Source organism: Mastigoproctus giganteus, chromosome 3 (genome assembly GCF_048544385.1).
Source record: "Mastigoproctus giganteus isolate SK-2022 chromosome 3, ASM4854438v1, whole genome shotgun sequence".
NCBI lineage: Eukaryota > Metazoa > Arthropoda > Arachnida > Uropygi > Thelyphonidae > Mastigoproctus > Mastigoproctus giganteus.
Genome location: NC_143577.1, coordinates 136,485,753 through 136,505,307, shown reverse-complemented (window position 1 = coordinate 136,505,307; position 19,555 = coordinate 136,485,753).

Sequence of the window (19,555 nt, the reverse complement as noted above, 5' to 3'; positions counted from 1 at the left end):
TAAGTTTAAAGTTAGTTTCTCATAAGTTCTTCAAACAGCATAGTAGACATCTTTTAAGTAGTAAGTTAAATCAGGAAAGAAAATATACCTTTCCTTTATTTTTTATTAGACAACCGCTTGGCCACTAGTGGCATTACTCCTGTCTCCCCGTGGCGTGGCCTGCAATCTGAGTGGCAAAACCAATCCTCATGGCCAAAGGGAGTGTAAAATGGACAAAGAAACCTTACCTCCACTTGATCCATTGAGATCATCTACCGATACGGACCAACCTGACCATGACTATTATCAAAATAAAAGTAAAAAAAAAAAAAGATACATGTAAACAAGCTTGCCTACACGGAACGTAATACTCACTACCTCCAATTTATCGACAACAATTAAGGCAGGATGTTTAATTGTTGCATGCGTCCCTACATACCGAACCCCATCAGGTGCTATAAGTGCTAGAAATAAGGTCACTCTCAGGCACTATGATATACCCAAATTGTCGTTCAATAGAACACACCTAAGCTGACTGTTACCTCTTTAACCTGTCCCAATTGCAAAGGTAATCATCCGGCATATTCAAAAAATTGTGAAATGTGGAAAGTGGGGGGAAAAATACAAAATAGAAAACAAAGTAACGTACCTGGAGCCAAAAAACATATCATGCAGCTTATGCCGAACGTAATACAGACAGACAGACAGTCCAACAGAGCCATTTTATTGCTGCTCAGTGTTTGGAGGGACTGACCTTTCAGTCCCTCCAAACACTTTATTTGTCAATTGGGCCAGGTCTCTGCTGAATACTAAGTCGCAAAGTCTATAAGAACAAGGAATTAATACACCAATTTCTGTTCCGCCTGCAACTACTAAAAAACCAGACAAATCAGTACCAACGGATTATGTCCAAACGAAGAAACAACCTCCCGTACATATTGACGTTGACAACAAGGCTGAGTTAGATGAAACTGATATATTTATATGCAGGAGAACACATGGATACAGAGCGACCGGTTTCCCCAAAAAAAGATAGCCATAAAACTGAACGCTACACGCAAACTTTTCAAAGAAAACGGACAGATAAAAACTCCAAAAACTATGTAATGCAGCACATACTTCAATGCAGATTTTGCAGTTTTAGAGGCATGCGTGCTAATACTGATGACTTATATGACCTGATCAATAAATACAATCCAACGATCTTGGTTAACTCTAAAATTCCCTCTCGACTTATTTCTCTATAGACTGACTTGAAAGCTGTTGCTGTGCGAGTGGCTCTTGGAATAACGCTAACTCTCGTTTCAATATATCTTCCTCCAAATAATCCCTTCAGGGTAAAAGAACTAGAAGACCTTATAGCACAAGTGCTAACACCGTTCTCTCTTTGGAGACTTCAATGAGCACCACACATTGTGGTAATCTTTTCGTATGGATCAAAGAGGACATCTGATTGAGACTTTACTGTATCAACAGCAGTTAACCTTACTAAATACTGGTCATCACACTTATGGTCATGCGCCTTCGTAGCCAGATGGGCAGGAGCAGCAGTGCGTAGCACACGCTTCTTGATTAGACTGGGGTGCGAACCCGAGACAACCAAATACGGAGGATGCGGAAAGGTCAGGGAATGACCACCGCATATCCCCGGAGCAATATGGCCTTAGTTGCTAATGCTCCTAAAAAAACCAAATAACAACGACTTATGTTCACCTTCCCACAAGATCCACTACAGCAATTAATCTGTCAACCTGTCCTCCCATACTGTTCCCCAGTATGGAGTGATCAATCTTAGATGATCCGCACAATAACGATCATTTTCCAATTATATCCAAAATTCGAACAAAATAATTCCACTGTCCAAATTACAGAGTAAAATGGAAGTTCTCAAAAGAAAGTGGGCAAAATACTCAGTGTGTGTTTCCTTTGATAATCAATGTATTAAAACACGACCGACAGATTAAATTACTGAGCAAATTTTGGCAGCAACTACTGAAGCAATTCCTCAGTCCTCCTTAGACCAACACAGACAGGCAAAACACTGGTGGAATGAGGCTTATAACAGTGCCAAAAAGAAAGAAAAATAAATAAAACTTGAAACTTGGAATATATATATATATATATAAGACAAGACAAGGGCACGAAAAGTCAGAAGAAAAGCCAAAAAAAAAAAAAAAAATACTCCTGGATAAGGTTTGCCAGTACTATTACGAAGGACAAGAGCAGTCTGTTAATAAGGAAGAAAATCCAACAGTTAAATAATAAATGCATTCCTTTTTCTGCTCCAATCTTGATTAAGAATGGACGAGAACTGCCTTTGCCCTTAGGAAAATCTGAGCAGGTGGCACAGTGGTATCGTCACCCCAGTCGGGTGGAAAAGGCTTGGGTTCGATTCCCGTCGATGAAGCGAGGAACGTTTATGGGCCTTTTTTTTTTTTTTCACTCAGTGGCTGAATTAGTCGGTCTCAGGGGTAGATAGCAAGGTTTTTCCCCGGAAAAACTGGGGGTTTTCGTACAGAAAAGCAGGCAAATTGACCAGAGAACACACGCAATTTAGAGACACAACACACATGTGTAGTAGTAGTAGTAGTGGCATGTGATGCAAGAAAGCAAATGTATGAGCTTATGCAGCATCAGCCAAAAAAAAAAAAATCACACCATTCCCTCCAAATGCCTGTCCAGTTCCTCCTTAAATTTATTCAACCTATCAACTTCCACAACGACAGATGGAAGTTTGTTCCACCAATTAACCACCCGCTGGCTAAAGGCAAATTTCCGCACATCTTTTCTACATCTGTCCTTTCTTAATTTGAATTTATGCCCCCTTAGGTTCGTAATCTGAACAAGTGGAAGGATCCCATCAGAATTCAGCGTGCTGAACCCATTCAAGGCCTTATACACCTCAATCAGATCACCGCGCAGGTGCCTAGTCTCCAGCCACTGCAATTTGCAGAACTTAAGCCTCTCTTGATAAGAGGATCCCTTCATTCCCCTCACCAATCTTGTTGCCCTTCTCTGTACACGCTCAAGTAAATCTACATCCTTCCTAAAATGAGGCCTCCAGACCTGTACGCAGTACTCAAGGCGTGGCCTGACCATTGCCTTATACAGAGGGATAATCACCTCCTTTTCCCTGCTAGCAAAATTCCTATATATCATTGACAAAACCCCATGACCTGCCCTGGCAGCCTGTCTGCATTGCTCAGTAAATTTCAAATCTGCCTGCACAATTCCTCCCAGGTCTTTTTCATTTTCTACCACCTTAAGTGTAGTACCACACAGTTGGTACGTTTCACTGGGGTTACGTCTACCCATATGCAGTAATTTACATTTGTCAAGGTTAAACTTCAGTTGCCACTTCTTAGCCCATCTGCCCAAATTATCTAGATCCTGTTGCAGTAGCACACTGCCATTACTGTCATTAACAACCCTGCCAACCTTTGTATCATCTGCAAACTTCGACACTAAGCCTGATATACCTTCATCAATATCATTGATAAATATACAAAACAACAGTGGACCCAACACCGAACCCTGTGGGACTCCACTAATAACATTAGTCCAAGAAGAGCAGCACCCATTAATTACCACCCTCTGTCTTCTCGCACTTAACCATCCTTTTGTCCATTGTAGCAACTTACCCTTAATACCATTCTGCTCCAATTTGTACAATAGTCTTCCATGGGCAACAGTGCCAAAAGCTTTCCTGAAATCGAAAAGATGAAATAACTTTCCAGGTTAACCGAATAAATAGTTTTTTTTTCCCCTAAGGAAATAAGCGATTTCCTTGGGGAATTTGACTCTCAGTCAAATATCAGCAGCATCTGCCTTTTTCATGCATTCATTTATTGAGTAAAGCGGCCCCTAGCCAAAAAAATCTGGCATATGACAAGTCTTTCTTGCAAATCAAAACCTCGGCAGAAAAATATAAAATACATTTTAAAACCACCCAATCTCTTCCTTATAATCAGCCTTGAACTCCAAGAACCTCTGAACAGAACAGCAAATAGTGCAGCAGGACTGGACGGAATCTGTTATGTAATGCTCAAACATCTAAATAATACAGCCTTAAACCTATTATTAACCCCTGGCATGGTGCCGTGAAGGGTATTGTATGGTCGTGGTACCTGCGTGTACCGGTGAACTGTACAATAAAGATCTTATTTATTCTATAATCGGATATTTCTTGAATGGGTTTATCCTTCCTTATGGCATCACTCTTTAATTCTTGTAATCCTTTGTCAGTTAATTCTTGCTTTTCCAAAATCAAGAAAGGACAAGTCACGTCCACAAAACTACCGGCCAATTTCTCTCGCTAGCTCTCTGAGTAAAACAGTAGAAAAAAGTATACACTGTAGACTTAAATGAATCCTTGAAAGCAAAATACTGTTAAATTGTAACCAATACGGTTGCCGACAAAACAGATCCTTTTTGGATCTTATGAAAAGAGCTGAAACCCATATTCGTATATGTCCAAAATGAATATCTAGTAATGGTCAGTCTAGATATTAAAATGGCTTTCGATACTACATAGAGGAGGAGGTGTGGCATTCTTCTAGAGCTCTGTTTCCTAGGGTTGAGAGGACACTTACCGCGATCCATTCAGAATTTTTTAAGTGCAAAACCTTTCAAGTTCATCACCAGCATGTACTTTCACAATATTTTATCCAAGAAGAGAGGGTATCCCAAAGGTCCATACTTAGCCCCCCACTTTTTACAATTAGGCAATCAGCAAGGCGCAGAATATTCCCAAAACTGTAGAAATATATTTGTATGCCGACGATCTTGCCACGTCATGTCGTTCACGAAACATTAATACAATTGAGATACAAATACAACTTTCTATAAATAAATTAGAGACATGGACCATATAAAATGGTTATCACCTATCAGAACAAAAGACAATTGCGATTCATTTCTCTAAAGAGCGTAAATTACATCCAAAATCCTGAACTTAAATCAAGAAACCAACCAATCCCTTTTGCCAACAATATTTGTTTTTTACTCTTACCATTAGATACCGATCTCAATTTTGCCTTGCATATAACTTATATTAGAACCCTCTGCTGGAAAAACCTCAATATAATCAGAGCCAGCACTGCCATGGAATGGGGTGCAGATAAATACACTCTCCTGCATTTGTATCTAAGACTCAGCTAGGAAAACTGTACTTACAAGACTGAATACCATACAGCATTGAGCTCTTGGGGCCTTTCGAACGTCCCCGGCACAAAGTCTCTACATGAGCGATGCTGAATTTGAATATGTGGAGTACAATGTATACTCTTAGTAAGAAGCATATTAAACCTAAGGCAGTGCAATCAGTAAACATGGGTGACCAGTGCATATTGGTTCTGTCTGGTGTGGTATAAGCACTGGGAAAACAAAATTGAGAGTAGGAGTGTGTTATAGGCCTCATTAACATTAGCATTAATAGAGGCATCAATGCAAGAAAGCAAGCTTGTGCAGCATCAACCAAAAAAAAAAAAAAAAAAAAGACTCGCTCCCATTTCACCCCTCTGTTCGTTCCAAATACTTGTCCGGCTCAGCCTTAAATTTATTTATGCTATCAACTACTAATTATAATATGTGGAGTGAAGGAAAATCGGGAACATATCCTCTATCAGTGCTGTGAATATGATGATCCCGTGTTGAACTTGTACCCAATGCGACAATCTTGAGTAGGTTGGAGAAGCAATGTTTTTATAACGTGATGAGGATTTTGCTGCTTGCCGGGTATTTGCAAATTAGTCTCAAACTCAGACTTAAGAGTTCCGGCGAAAGGGTGAAATTCTTACAAATCGGTAGAGTAGACTCTGCCGTGAGTCTGCTGATGTGTCTGACCAGCGATTATAATATCCTTGAAACTAATAGATTAATTCTCAGAATGATTACATTATTATAATCCAAATAGAGTAAGCATGGTTATTGTTGTTGTAGGGTTTTAGGAGCATCAGCGAATAAGGCCATATTGCTCTATGTATACTATCTGTGAGTTGCATGTGTTCTGTGGCCGACTTTCTGTTTCCTGAAGGAAAATTCCCAGTTTCCTGGAGAAAAAACCATGCTAAATGGCTGACTAACTCAGCCATGTTGTGAAAAATACCCATAAAAATTTCTCGCACATCGACGGGATTCAAATACAGGTTTTTCCCACCACTGCGGAAGCCGGTGATTCTACCAACTGTGCTACCCACGAGGGCCAAGCATGGAAGTATGGTACTAGATTCTGAAATCATGTGGGTGCTTGTTCTGCTTTTAAACATAATGAGTCTGCGTGGGTAGCACAGTGGCATCGACACTGTCCTCCCCCCACCGTGTCGAAAAGGCCGGGGTTTCAATTCCGTAGATGACGCGAGGAACGTTTATTAGATTTTTTTTTTTTTTTCACACTATGGTTGAGTTAGCGGTCTCAGGCGTAGATAGCAGAGATTTTCCCGGGAACCCAGGGTTTTTCATCCAGCAAAGCAGGCAAATCGACCAGAGAACACACAATTTATAGACACAATTCACATGGGTAGATGAAATAACTTTCCGGGTCACCCTAATATAATATTTTTACACGTAATGTGGTTATATTGACGAGTAGCTGTTGATATTAACACTGGTATTTCTGTGTCCATTGGCTAGATTGTCTCTAACTGCTTTGAACTGGACTGGTTTTTATGGGGAAAAATTGGGGGATTCTGCTTTGTTGTACGACACTGCGACAAGTTGTGTGCTGGATTTGGAACAGCCCAGCTTTACTTTCTATATTTACATTAATCTCTGAGCTTCATATGGAATACAGGTTTCACCATATGCAGAGTGCTCCTGCTTAACACTGTGTTAATTAATTCCGAAATCTTAACAGCGACTCTATCAATTGTTTGGCTGCCAGAGTTGTTCTGTGGGGGTTGTTCTTTGTTATTGTGGGGGGTGTGGGTATTATTGTTTTTCTTGGTTGCCCTTATTTTCTTTATATTTTAATTATTGTAATTTATCCCCTTTTTTATGTATATCCCCGTAGTCCAATCCTCCCACTTAGCATCTGACTTGTTTGTTCTCAGAAGATTACCAGACCCAAAGGGGACCCCAATTATTTTAGGTATTTTTCCACCGGATTGGCTGAGTTTCGGAATGACAGACTCCAACACATGAATGTAAAATAAAACAATGTTTATTAACATATCATACAGAAACTAGCGATAGTATTTAGTCAAACAATATTTGGCTGATGACTTGTTATTTCATTAACCTTTATATGTGTAAATATCTTGTTCAAACTCAATTGTTTCATCATCAGATATCCTATTCTAATACACATTATTATTCATTATGACATGGTGTCTCTTCATGTTCTTTACAGGGACTTCAATAGGTCGTGTCATACACTTTACATAGATTCTTCCCACTCTTCTTCTGAACAGTCTGTATAATAAACTAACAACTACCAGCCAATGAACTGGCTCACAAAAACCTTCAGAGTTCGTGTCTCAATTTGTGAGAAAATTTCATTTATTCAATCAGACACCCTTTCTGCAATCAGGTCAACAGGAAATATTAATTAATTCCATTTAACATTACCCTTCTGAACAGTTAATCCTCTATACCTTTATATATCACTTATTAATTAGCCCCTACTTAAATCAGAAATACTCTCCACAAATCAACTCATAATAAATTGAAATTTCAACCTTCAATTTCATACATATTATAAAAACCCTTCCCAACATTAACAATTCTCGGTTATCTATTATACCCTCTCCTTCCAGCAAGCATTTATATGAGGAGCTTCACTTCAAATTATAGGCTACGTCCGTCTTAAATACTTTACACTTTTATTCATATATTCATTACTTATATCTCCCTCCTTACTTATATATACCTAATTTTCCTACAGTCCTCTCTTTAATAAATTAAGTACACCTATTTCGGTAAACTCTCTAGCACTTACGTGTTTGACCTGGAACTTTCCTCCCTGCTCGGCTTCCTTTCATACCGATCATTCAGGTACTGGAATGCGGGGGCGCTCATTTGGGGATCTCGGTGATCATGGTGTTTCCCTACCGGGTACTGCCCGGCTGGAATCAATCAGTGTCGCATACTCTTTACCGGTCAGCATTTCTTCTTCCGTGGATAGAGGGGTTTTCGAGTAGGTCAATGGTTCGATCACTCATTCGACTGGCTCTGCCTATATAATTCTCAGGGTGTGATTCTTCCTTCTTCCTCACTACGGCTTCCGTGTTTACAGGTGAACATTCCTACTGGCTGTCGGGATATGCAGAATTTCTATCACTGCTTCCATCTACCTCAGGTCTGCAGCTATCTCCCAAACTAGACTACTGCTCTGCTTTGTATCGTTCTCCAACTCCTTCAAATCATCCTCCAGACCGCTCCGAGAACTTCTTCCGACTCCTCCGAAAACTTCTTCCGAATCTCACGAAAACTTTTCCAGAATGCCACGAAAACTTTTCAGAATCTCCCTCTCAAAATTCCCTCTATTTTCTTCCTGGCCAATAGGAGATCTGCACATCCTTTTTCCTGTGTTCTCATTTGTCTCCTCTCCTCTTCCGTGGGCGGGTCTTCTTTACTCTTTGTGTCCCAACTTCCGTGGGCCTCGAACATACGAGAACAATCCAGAAAGAGAGGTGGAAGTTCCGGTCAACTGAGAAGCGTCACAGCTCCTCCCGTGACCTCACGCGCGCACACCTGGTGACGTCGCCCACCTCTAATAGCGTTTCACCGTGAAATTTATAAGAGGGTCAGCTTAAGCACTCTTGGCCCTTACTATGGTGCATCTGCCTCTGTCTTAATGGGGATTTGTCATGGTATATTACTTTCACTGACTCGTCAAAGAACTTCCATACAAACAAGCTACAACTAAACAAGGAGTGACTGGAAGGTATTTTTGAATTCCAGTGCTTCTTAACCCATGTTGTTTTTACCAGAAAACCACTATTCGTATTACAGTTAAATTCTCATAATATTTAACAAATTTTATTAATTAATGTAAGGACGGGTCCTTACAGTTCATTGTGCTGGCCACCCTGAGTTCTGGTGTTTTTAACTTCCCAATGATGTTACATCGTAATTCCTTGTGCAGTGACTCATTTTACTATCGAGTATTCGTAATACAGTGACTCATTTCAACATCCTGTTGTGTTCTCATCTTCCTTGTGAGGTGGTTACTGCCAATTGTTGCCAATGCTTTCAAAGGATTGATGAAAAAAGTGGGGTTCCCCAATGATTACTATTAGGACCACTGTTGTTTTTGATTTTCATAAACGGCATCGATCAAGGGATAGAGGGGGCGATGTCAGATGTCAAAATTTGCAGATGATGCAAAAGTTGGTTGAGTAGTTAATGATCACTGCCAATCCGAGCTTCTTCAGAGTGACCTAGATTGACTTCAGGGATGGTCACAAAAATGTCAGCTATGCTTTAATCCAGCAAAGTGTAAGTTATTGCACCTGGGTAACAGTAACCCAAAATAACTTATACACTTGGCGGAATTGAACTAAAGACGGTAGTGGAAGAAAGGGACTTAGGTATTACGGTACGGTCAGACATGAAGTTCCCCGGGCATTCTGGACAGGTTGCCTTTGTTGTCTTTGTCCCACTGGAGAATTACCTGAAGATCGACATTTAAGGAATTGGTAGCAGATTTTCGAGAAGTTGAAGCTGATTGAGCAGGACAAGGTTTCTCAAAATGGAAAGTGGAATGAAATGTGCTATCATCGGCAAAACTATGGATAAGATTTCCAGTCAATGGAAGAAGGTCATTAATATACAAGAGGAAAAGAGTGGGAGAAAGAACTGAACCTTGGGAGACACCGGCATTAGTGGAATTGGAAGAAAGTGAGTCATCTACCATCACCCTCAGTGGGCGATTAGAGAGAAAACTGGATAACCAATTACTAAAATCTGTTGGCAAATCATAAGATGAAAGCTTATTTAGAAGACCTTTATGCCAAAAACGTTCGGAAGCCTTTGAGATGTCAAGAGCAACTACTTGCGTTTCACCGAACCTTTCCATTTAATTAGTCCATAAATGGGTAACATAAGCCAGAATATCACCAGTGTATCGACACTGACGGAATCCATACTGGCGATCGTTGATCAGACGGAAGGTTTCTAGGTAGTTTAAGAGTTGGCGGTTAATTGATTTCTCCATTACTTTAGAAAGAGTAGAAGTAATTGCAATGGGATGATAATTGGATGGGAGGGATTTGTCACCCTTTTTAGGAACTGGCTGGATATGAGCAAATTTCCAAGCAGAAGGAAAAACACCTTTGGAATAAGAAAGTGAAAAAAGGCGGCAAAGAATAGGAGAAAGTTGAGGAGCACAGGTTTTGAGAACAAGTGGAGAAATACCATCGGGATCTGAAGCTTTCTTAGCATCAATATTCGTCAAAATCCTTCTGACATCCTTTTGACGGAAGACCACAGCAGGCATTGAATGGAGCGTGTTGGGAATGGTGGGAGGTGTTTTAACAAGATCATTAATACATGAGTTGGAAGAAAAATGGGATGCTTGCAGGTCAGCTTTATCCTTGGCTAAAGTGACAACAGAACCATCTGGTTTGGACAGAGGTGGGAGCAGATATGGGCAAAAGTTGCGGCCAATAGCTTTGGCAAGAGACCAGAATGCTCGGCTACCATTAGGGCAAGAAGCAAGTTTTCTTCTCTTAGCCTGTTCAAACTCTAATTTGGACTGGTTAATAACAGCTTTACAATTGTTGCGAGCTTTGGTGTAGGCAGAAAATGAAACTGGGGAATTAGAAACAAGTCAATTACGATATGCAATATTCTTCTCTTGAACAGCCTTAGCACATTTATTGGAAAATCAAGGTTTATTTAAAGGAAGAGATTTTAAAGTGGAGTGTCCGATAAAGGAATCCATTCCTGCAAGAATAATTTCCCTGACACGATCTGAGCAAACGTTGACAAAGAAGTTTTGAAACAGTAATCCGGCCAACGAAAAGAAGAAAAGAAGTCTCGCAGGTCATCCCATTTTGCATTCTTGTAATGCCAAACAACACGAAGTTGGGAATAGCCATGAGATAAAGGTTCCATTGGAGAAGAGACAATTACCAAGTTGTGATCTGAAGTTTGTGAGAAAAAGATCAAGCGTTTTGGCTGTATGATTAGGATTGTCCGGTATTCTTGTAGGTAAATGAACAATCTGTGCAAGGTCATTAGTAATTGAAAATGCCTCAGCATCTCGACCAGCTGGGTTGGTGTGACTAGAAAACGTAAGCCAGCTGGAGTTCTGAACATTAAAATCGCCAAGGAAAATTACCTCACTGTTAAGAAAGTTGGACTGGAGAAAGTGAAGTTGCAAAGAGAGAAAGTCAAAGAGCTCCAAGTGATTAGCGGAGTTGGGAGAACGGTAGAGACAATAGATCAATTTGACACAATGAGGTAGAGAGATTTTAAGCCAGAGAAGATCAAAGAGAGGAGATTCCAAATTGCCAAGTCTTTGACAGGGAATAATCAGAACGGACATATGCACAAGTACCACCTTTGAGGCGAAATTAATCATAGAGCGAATAATTTGGGCAACTGAGATGAGCAGTAGTTGAATCAACCGGTAACTGAGATTCTGTCAGAAAAAGTACATGGGGTTTGGCAGACTGCAAGTGGAAATGGACATCGTTGAGATTAGAATTGAGAGCATATATATTTGTGAAATGAATTAGGAAGTGTTTGGGAGGTTTATATCATTTTGGAGATAAGCTCGCTCTATTAGTTAGATGTCTTATTAAAGTACGTGGCAAATAACTCACACTAACGGTCACTCAGACAAGGTCCGGCCAATCAGGGCTCGACCGCGTCGTGTACATTGAGAATAATTGCCTTTGTTTATCAGGCACCATATTAAAGTTAGACAGAAAACCAGTAAAATATCTGATATTCATCATGAAAAACATATGTGGCTATAAAGCTGTTCAATTACAATTCCCGATAGGTGCTATCATCATCATTTAGGCGATATTTTCGGTACCAATAGCTTTAACAAAATTCATCTTAATATACAATGGAAAGTTGTCATGTTGTAACCCAGCGAGATCAACGCTAATGAAAAGTGACCATAATTTTCGTTTACCTTGGCCGATCTTCACGAAGTTGATGTCTGTGGACACACCTTGAGAAGAGGAATTTGACAGACACAAAATAGAGCAAATTGTGACACTTTAAACTACAAAAATCACGACAAATCAGCGGTACCTAACAATGGAATGTAACAGAAATGTTAAGCAATCGGTGGAAAGCATAGTATAGTGTATAGTGTGTTTAGGGTCGAACGGCACCAGGGGTTTCCCCCATCTCCGCGTAGTATACATTGTGGTGTGATTCAGAACACTGTAGAGGTCAGAGGTTTAAAAATGCATGGATATTGTGGTGTGTAATGTTTTGTACCGTTCTTCATCTGATCTTTTAGCCGTTGGGTCCCTAATGAGACCCACCGTTGCCCACACTATACTTCGTAGATGCAGACCAGGTACACCAGTATTTTAGAGATTTACTATTTACTCTGGCAGGTCCTGCCACCTAATTTTCTGAGATTTCAGTGGCTAGGACCTTAAAAAAAAAAAAAAAAAATGGTGGGGGTGGGAGAAACGCTAGAAATTCGGTCAGGCCGAAAGAGATATAAATTATACGGGGTAGAGTTAAAATAATATATATACATTTTTTTTTTTTGATTATGGGGCTTGTGTAGTTTTGACAAGGGTCAAACGCTAGTCGCAAGATAGCTAGAGAGGGAAGGGAGACTGAAGACTGGGGGGTGAAAGACAGAAATATGGGGTCAATAGTGAAGATAACCCCAAAAGTAGGTCGGGCAGGCCCATGCCTCACCAGGTGAAGATAGGGGGTAGCAGGGGGGGAGGGTACAGAGTAACCATCCCCTTGCCAAGGGAAGGGATGGAAAGTGAACCGAGTGAGGGTACCCGGTTCGTATCACCTAATGACGTTTCGGCAGCAAACTGCACAATGCCTTTGTCGGGTCTTTCTATGCCATTCCTGGGACATGTTGTCCCGTCCGTGTGAATGGTCAAGTCCAGATAATGACTCCAGTTTAAGCCAGTGGTCAGTTCCAGGTTAAGTTAATGATTAGTTGTTCTTCAGATTGCAGCTGTTAGGTTTTTGTTTAGTTGACGCATCTAAGGATCTTCATTCTGGATTACGAGTGGTTGGTTTGTAGGAAAATTCCTGCTAAGGTTATGAGTATGTCCTTCTTCTAGTAAAAAGATCCTGCACAAACCTTTATAATTGTCTTCGCTCTTCACGAGATATTGTTCTTAGTTTATTGGCGAGAAACGTATTCTGGTTATTAAGAGGCAGCGGTGGTCTTCGTATAGTTGGCAGTGGTGCATGAGGTGCTCCCACGCCTATGGCTGTCCACAGTGGCAGAGATGGGTGTCACTCAAACTGAAACTGGAGAGTTTTGCTCTTATTGCGCCGTGCCCCGTGAGTATGTAAGATGTCAGCAGTCCCGGTGAAAATCAGTTGGGGCTTTTGGGAAACTCTAGTTGATTATCCGGTATGAATCTTCGGGTGACTTCCCCTTTTGTCGAAGTCGTCCAGCGGATTTGCCAGGCCTGCTGTTGGTGGGTGAGAAGGCGTCTTTTCTCGAGTTTACAATCGTTTACGATGTTTAGAGACATCAACCAAAGGTAGAGTCGTAAAGGACATCCACACCATTCTAGGAATCGTAGTCCGTTCTACGTCTAACGATGCCAATAGCTCTAAGATAGTCGGGGCACTTCTTGTCCGCGGCGGAATTTTTTTTTTTTTTTTTTTTTGATTGATGAAACTCGAAGTTTCATCAATAAAATTAAAGCCAGAGGACCCTCTGACTTTATTCTTTGTCGCTACAACCACCTCACTGCACATCTGAGTCTGTGAAATCCCACAGTCTGCTAGATTTCATTCATACAATTCCTGCAGGAAATGTTCTTTAGTGACTTCCCCTTTTGTCGAAGTCGTCCAGCGGATTTGCCAGGCCTGCTGTTGGTGGGTGAGAAGGCGTCTTTTCTCGAGTTTACAATCGTTTACGATGTTTAGAGACATCAACCAAAGGTAGAGTCGTAAAGGACATCCACACCATTCTAGGAATCGTAGTCCGTTCTACGTCTAACGATGCCAATAGCTCTAAGATAGTCGGGGCACTTCTTGTCCGCGGCGGAATTTTTTTTTTTTTTTTTTTTTGATTGATGAAACTCGAAGTTTCATCAATAAAATTAAAGCCAGAGGACCCTCTGACTTTATTCTTTGTCGCTACAACCACCTCACTGCACATCTGAGTCTGTGAAATCCCACAGTCTGCTAGATTTCATTCATACAATTCCTGCAGGAAATGTTCTTTAGTGACTTCTCTATTAATGTTAAAAATCACAAGCTTTGGACGTTGTCTTGGTGGCTTCTCAACCTCCAATCCCATCGCTCTTACTTGTTAATTCTCAACAGTTTGTGCCGCATCCCGATCCGATGGGTAATTGATGAAACATGAATTTCTTAGAACAGCGTCCTCGTGGACAGCACAGTTGGTATAATCACCGTCGTCCCCATACCAGATCATATAGAGCTAAGTTCGAATTCCGTCAATGACGCGAGGAACTTTTATGGCCTTTTTCACAACGTGGTAAGGTGAATCGGTTCCGGCGAGGGCAGCATGGTTTTTGAACTGTAAATTAGGTTTTTTTTTTTGTCCAGTAAGTAGCAAATCAACCACAGAACACACATTACAAACATATTATACACGGCGCAATGTGGCCTAAGCTGCTGATGCGCCTAAAACCCCTACAACAACCAACCTCTGAACAGTGCAAATATGCAGACAGGCTACTAGAACAGCTCATGAGGTTCTATCAATCATCTACAGATCTCAAGTCAAATTTTAAGAAGGATATCGGGCAAAATAAGAACAAAGAAAAATAATATTAGTGAGAGAAACAAAAGCGTACTGTTACCAAAAAAAAAAAAAAAAAAAAAAAAAAAAATCCAAAAAGACTAGCTCTGTAAATTGCAGTGTTAGGAAACTAGGCAACCACCTACGAAAAGATCTGATCGAAGTGTTAAGACTATGAATAGACGAGTAAGTTAAATTTATGACATCATTACTCTTTCTGAGACAACACACATGAGAAGGCATAAATTTAAATTGAAGAATGTTTGCAGAACAAATGTGAGAAAATTTGCTTTCAACTAGCGATTAGTCAATCGTTGGAACAAAGTTCCATCTGGCGTTGTGGAAGTGGTTGGTTTGAATATATTCAAATTTTCCTCTACGGATATCATTTATGCGTATATAATGCGCAAATTTTATGTACGTAAAATTTATATATGATAATATTCGTGTTTTTTTTTTTTTTTTTTTCCACATCCTTTGTTTCAGTTTTATTTTACAACGCATACAAGACATAAAATTATATAAGATTTATTTTGATTTTACAGAAGCTGCGTAGGTTAAGATTTTTAATTATTTTAGTATTTTGATCCTGTCACGCCAACTGGTTGGATATATATTTGTTCAAAATTACAATCGTTAAAATTTCCAGAGTGCGCCATTCGTGTTTTGCTAGACTCTCTGCATGACTAACTCTGAAGTTCATTGCCACCACCTTCTCCTTACCTTTAATCTAAGCAAGTACAATATCACTCTTCTTTCTATTCAGAGAAGTGGAGAGCGTGGAGGGACAGGATTTATGTAGGTGCAATGACTGAAAGTGGCATATACAGGCAGCGCTAGACCAACCAGTGTCGCCTGAAGGTATGGGAATGTTGACGTCTGCTCTCCTGATATGGTAGGCTACGGACTAGGTCGCTTGCAATCCTCACATAACCGTAGGCGGAATTAATCGATTTCTGTGACAGTAACAACGCTGTATATTTCCCACTCCTCTTACAACGAAGAGGAGAGGGAAAGGAAGGGGAACGTGGAGGAAGAGAGAGGGAGAGAAGGGAAAATGAAGAAATAGAGATTGAGAGAGAAAGACAGAGGAAGAGAATATGAGAAAGGAATAGGGAATCGCTCTTCCACACTTTATGGAAGAGCGATTGTACTGAAAGTGGCATATAGTTGCCCAGAAAAAGAGATATTTCAGCTAATTAAGTTACTGTTTGAGGCTAATTATATTTTATTTGAAAGTACGATTTACAGACAGATTTTCGGTTTGCCTATGAGTTTAAACTTGAGCGGCCTAATATCGGAGTTGTATTTAGATAGATTAGAAATTATACATTTAACGTAGTTTTTACCAAAAATCACATATTATGAAAGATACCTCGACGACATCCTCATTATAACGGATTATGACACTAAAACACGAAGTTATGCGCATTAGGTTAAAATTTACACTGGAGAAAGAACAAGAAGAAACAAAGTCCATAAATTTTTTAAACTTTACACTTAAGAGGGAGTGCGAAAATATTAATTTCAGTATTTATCATAAGCCCGTGAATACGGGGATGTTCCTACACTATAGCAGCTACCACCCATACTCATATAAAAGATCGATCGTGTTAAACCATTCCTTAAATGCATTCAAATCCTCTTCCACACAACTTGCCCTACAGATAGAAATAGAAGAACTGACGAATAGGTTCCTAAATAGAGGATACCCGATTACCTCTATCAATACCATTAAATTAGAAGCTAAAGACAAAATAATTAATAACAAACATAATGACATGATTAATAAAAAAACATTTTATTTCAATAGCGTCTGTTGAGAACTGGTATAGACAAATTACAACCTTTTTAGAGGTACAGAAATGAAAATAGTTGCAAAACCGGCCGTAAATTATATGCAACACTAAAAAATCACGCGGTAATATCGACTTCCGAACAAACACATGACCTCGTCTACCACATTTCATGTAAGGATTACATGAAATGTGGTAGACGAGATTCTTCTTACATTGGATCTACCAGATATTTTTTTAAACTCGAGGGTTAGGCAACATGAAGCATCAGCCCGTGCACCACGTGCTAATGAACTAGCATTTCATGCGATAAATGAAAACCACACATTCCTGTTTAATGAAGCCAAAATTTTAAATATTCAACACAATTATACTAAGTTATTGATTGTCCAAACTTTAGAAATGAAATTACGAAAAACTCTGTTAACATTCGACGTCATCTTATCTGATTCGTGGTCATTCGAACGCATGCGTACCAAAGACTAATTTCCTATTTATAAGATTCCGAACACACGCGGTTCGTTAATCTCATTCCACCCTGTGAACATGACTCCACTGTGAACCTGAGCGTTGGACTATCCGTGTGCGAATAGTGAGGAACACATTATCCGTTTTAAATGATTTTAAATTATGTAATCTTGTTTTAACGTATCATTTCATAATTTATTCGCATAACGAGAATTGGTAAAGAATAAATCCTACTGACTGAATAAAAAGTAACTCCTTGTTTATTTCTAAAATAAATTGTGCTACCCTCTTTCTACTACTGACTTTCTAAGGAGAGATCTGGATAAATAACAGCGAAATGTTGAATAGTTACACAATAAATGGCTCCAGAAGATAATTGATGGCGGATATCAATCGATAATCTCAAGTGTAATCTATTCTGCGTAATAACGAAATCCCCAGGTTATAAGTGATGCACAATAGCAAACAAATAAAGAAAAAGGATAGAAAGCTGTAGTATTATTAAATAACTGAAACTGCATCTTGTAAAAAAAAAAAAAAATTATTCGGTGTTATTCACTTTCGCCTTCTTTATACACTGCAATAACCACCGGGTGTAGTGAACTGAGAAGTAGAACCTTAGTCAAACTTTACCTGATATCTAACGGGAAATTGTTGTTATTTATTGATAGTGCAGTAAAGAACTCCCATTTGCCATGACACACCTTCACGGTTCACGATATCACGCCTAAACTTCGAACCGCACTGAGAATTTTTCATTATTCAGTTCTTTACGACTATTGAATAGTATTAAAGGGAGAGTTGTTGTTTTCCAACAATTTTCTAACAAGATCGTTAGAATTCCTCTCTATTAGGCTCTTTCAGTTTTTAGAAAATCATTATTTCCAAAAACACTGAAATTTTTTTTTGAAAGAAAAATATTTTTAATGAAAATCTTTATTTGAAATTAAATTAATTTCAAATAAAGATTTGAAATCCTTTTTTAATACTTTTGTATTTGCAAAAATACAAAGCATTTAAGAAAATAAGCAAATTCAGCCAATCCAGGCTTTGGTTAGGAGTTTCACACAGAGATGATGCAATTACATATGACTAATAGCTATTGGCTTACATGTACACTAGTCAAAACAATTATGGGACCACAGTATTAATAAACAATGATTGTGTAAATATAATGACATACACACCCCACGAAAAAGTACTTATGTGATTATACACTCCCGCCTAAAAGTTTGGAATCACGTTCATTTTTTTTTTTTTTTTAATTTTTAAAGTTTTTATTAATTAGGACCAACTTGTTTACCAATTTTTATTAAAATATTTTCTACATTTTTATTTAAAAATATATGTATAAAAACAAAAATTCGAAATAATATTCAAAATATTTAAGACATTTTTAGAATATTCCAGGAAGGTGTGGAAAGATTCCCGAATGTGGTAGAACATTGTAGAAGGTTCCTGAATATGACAGAAGTTGAATATTGTAGAAAGTGAGTATTGCTTCAACGTTATAGAAGATTATAGATTATTCTACAGTTTTGAAATAATATAAATTAAGGAGTAAGGGCTGTAACTTATAAAAGTATAATAATAGTAACTTATAAAGCCAAACATCCGTCATTCAGAAAGAGTATTTGGTGTAAGTTTTGTGTTTCGTGATAAACATGACTGTAAATATGGAACTAAAGTTTTGAAAAAAAAAAAAAAAAAAGGAAGTGCAATTATAACTCTTTATTAGCTAGTAAAGAATTAGCTGGTATTACAGTCAGTTGATGATTTTGAGGTTTCATGAGGCTTTTGCCATAAATTCTGTATATATTATATATTAATTCTGCATATCTATTTATTTCATTGCATGTTTTTTTTTTATATATACATTTAACTTATATATACATTTTTATATATATATATACAGTTAAATAAAAGAATTTAACAGGTGCTGCGACCCTCATTTTGTAACTTTTTGTGCTCACAGCCCCTCACAGGCACAGTTAGTGTATCATTTTTTGCAAATTTATATATCAAATAACAATTTATAGAAAGTGTAAATTATTATAGATCAATATTATAAATTGTAAATATTATTGTAACTCACTAAATAATCTATGTTACTATCCCTTTTTTGCACCCCTCTAGCTTTCACGCTGTACAGGGACGGAGCAATATGGCCTTAGTTGCTAATGCTCCTAAAAACCAAATAACAAACAACAAACAGCTGTACAGGGGTGAATGTAAAATTTAACTAAGACTAAATGCAACTAGGCATAATATTTTATGAGTTATAATAATCTATATAATATAGGTGTAAAAACCATAGACAACTCTTAAAGGAAAATAACTACGATGGTAGTGTAATGGGCATCATTTCAACTGTATCTCATAATGTGCTCATCTTTCACAACGAGTTATCAATGTA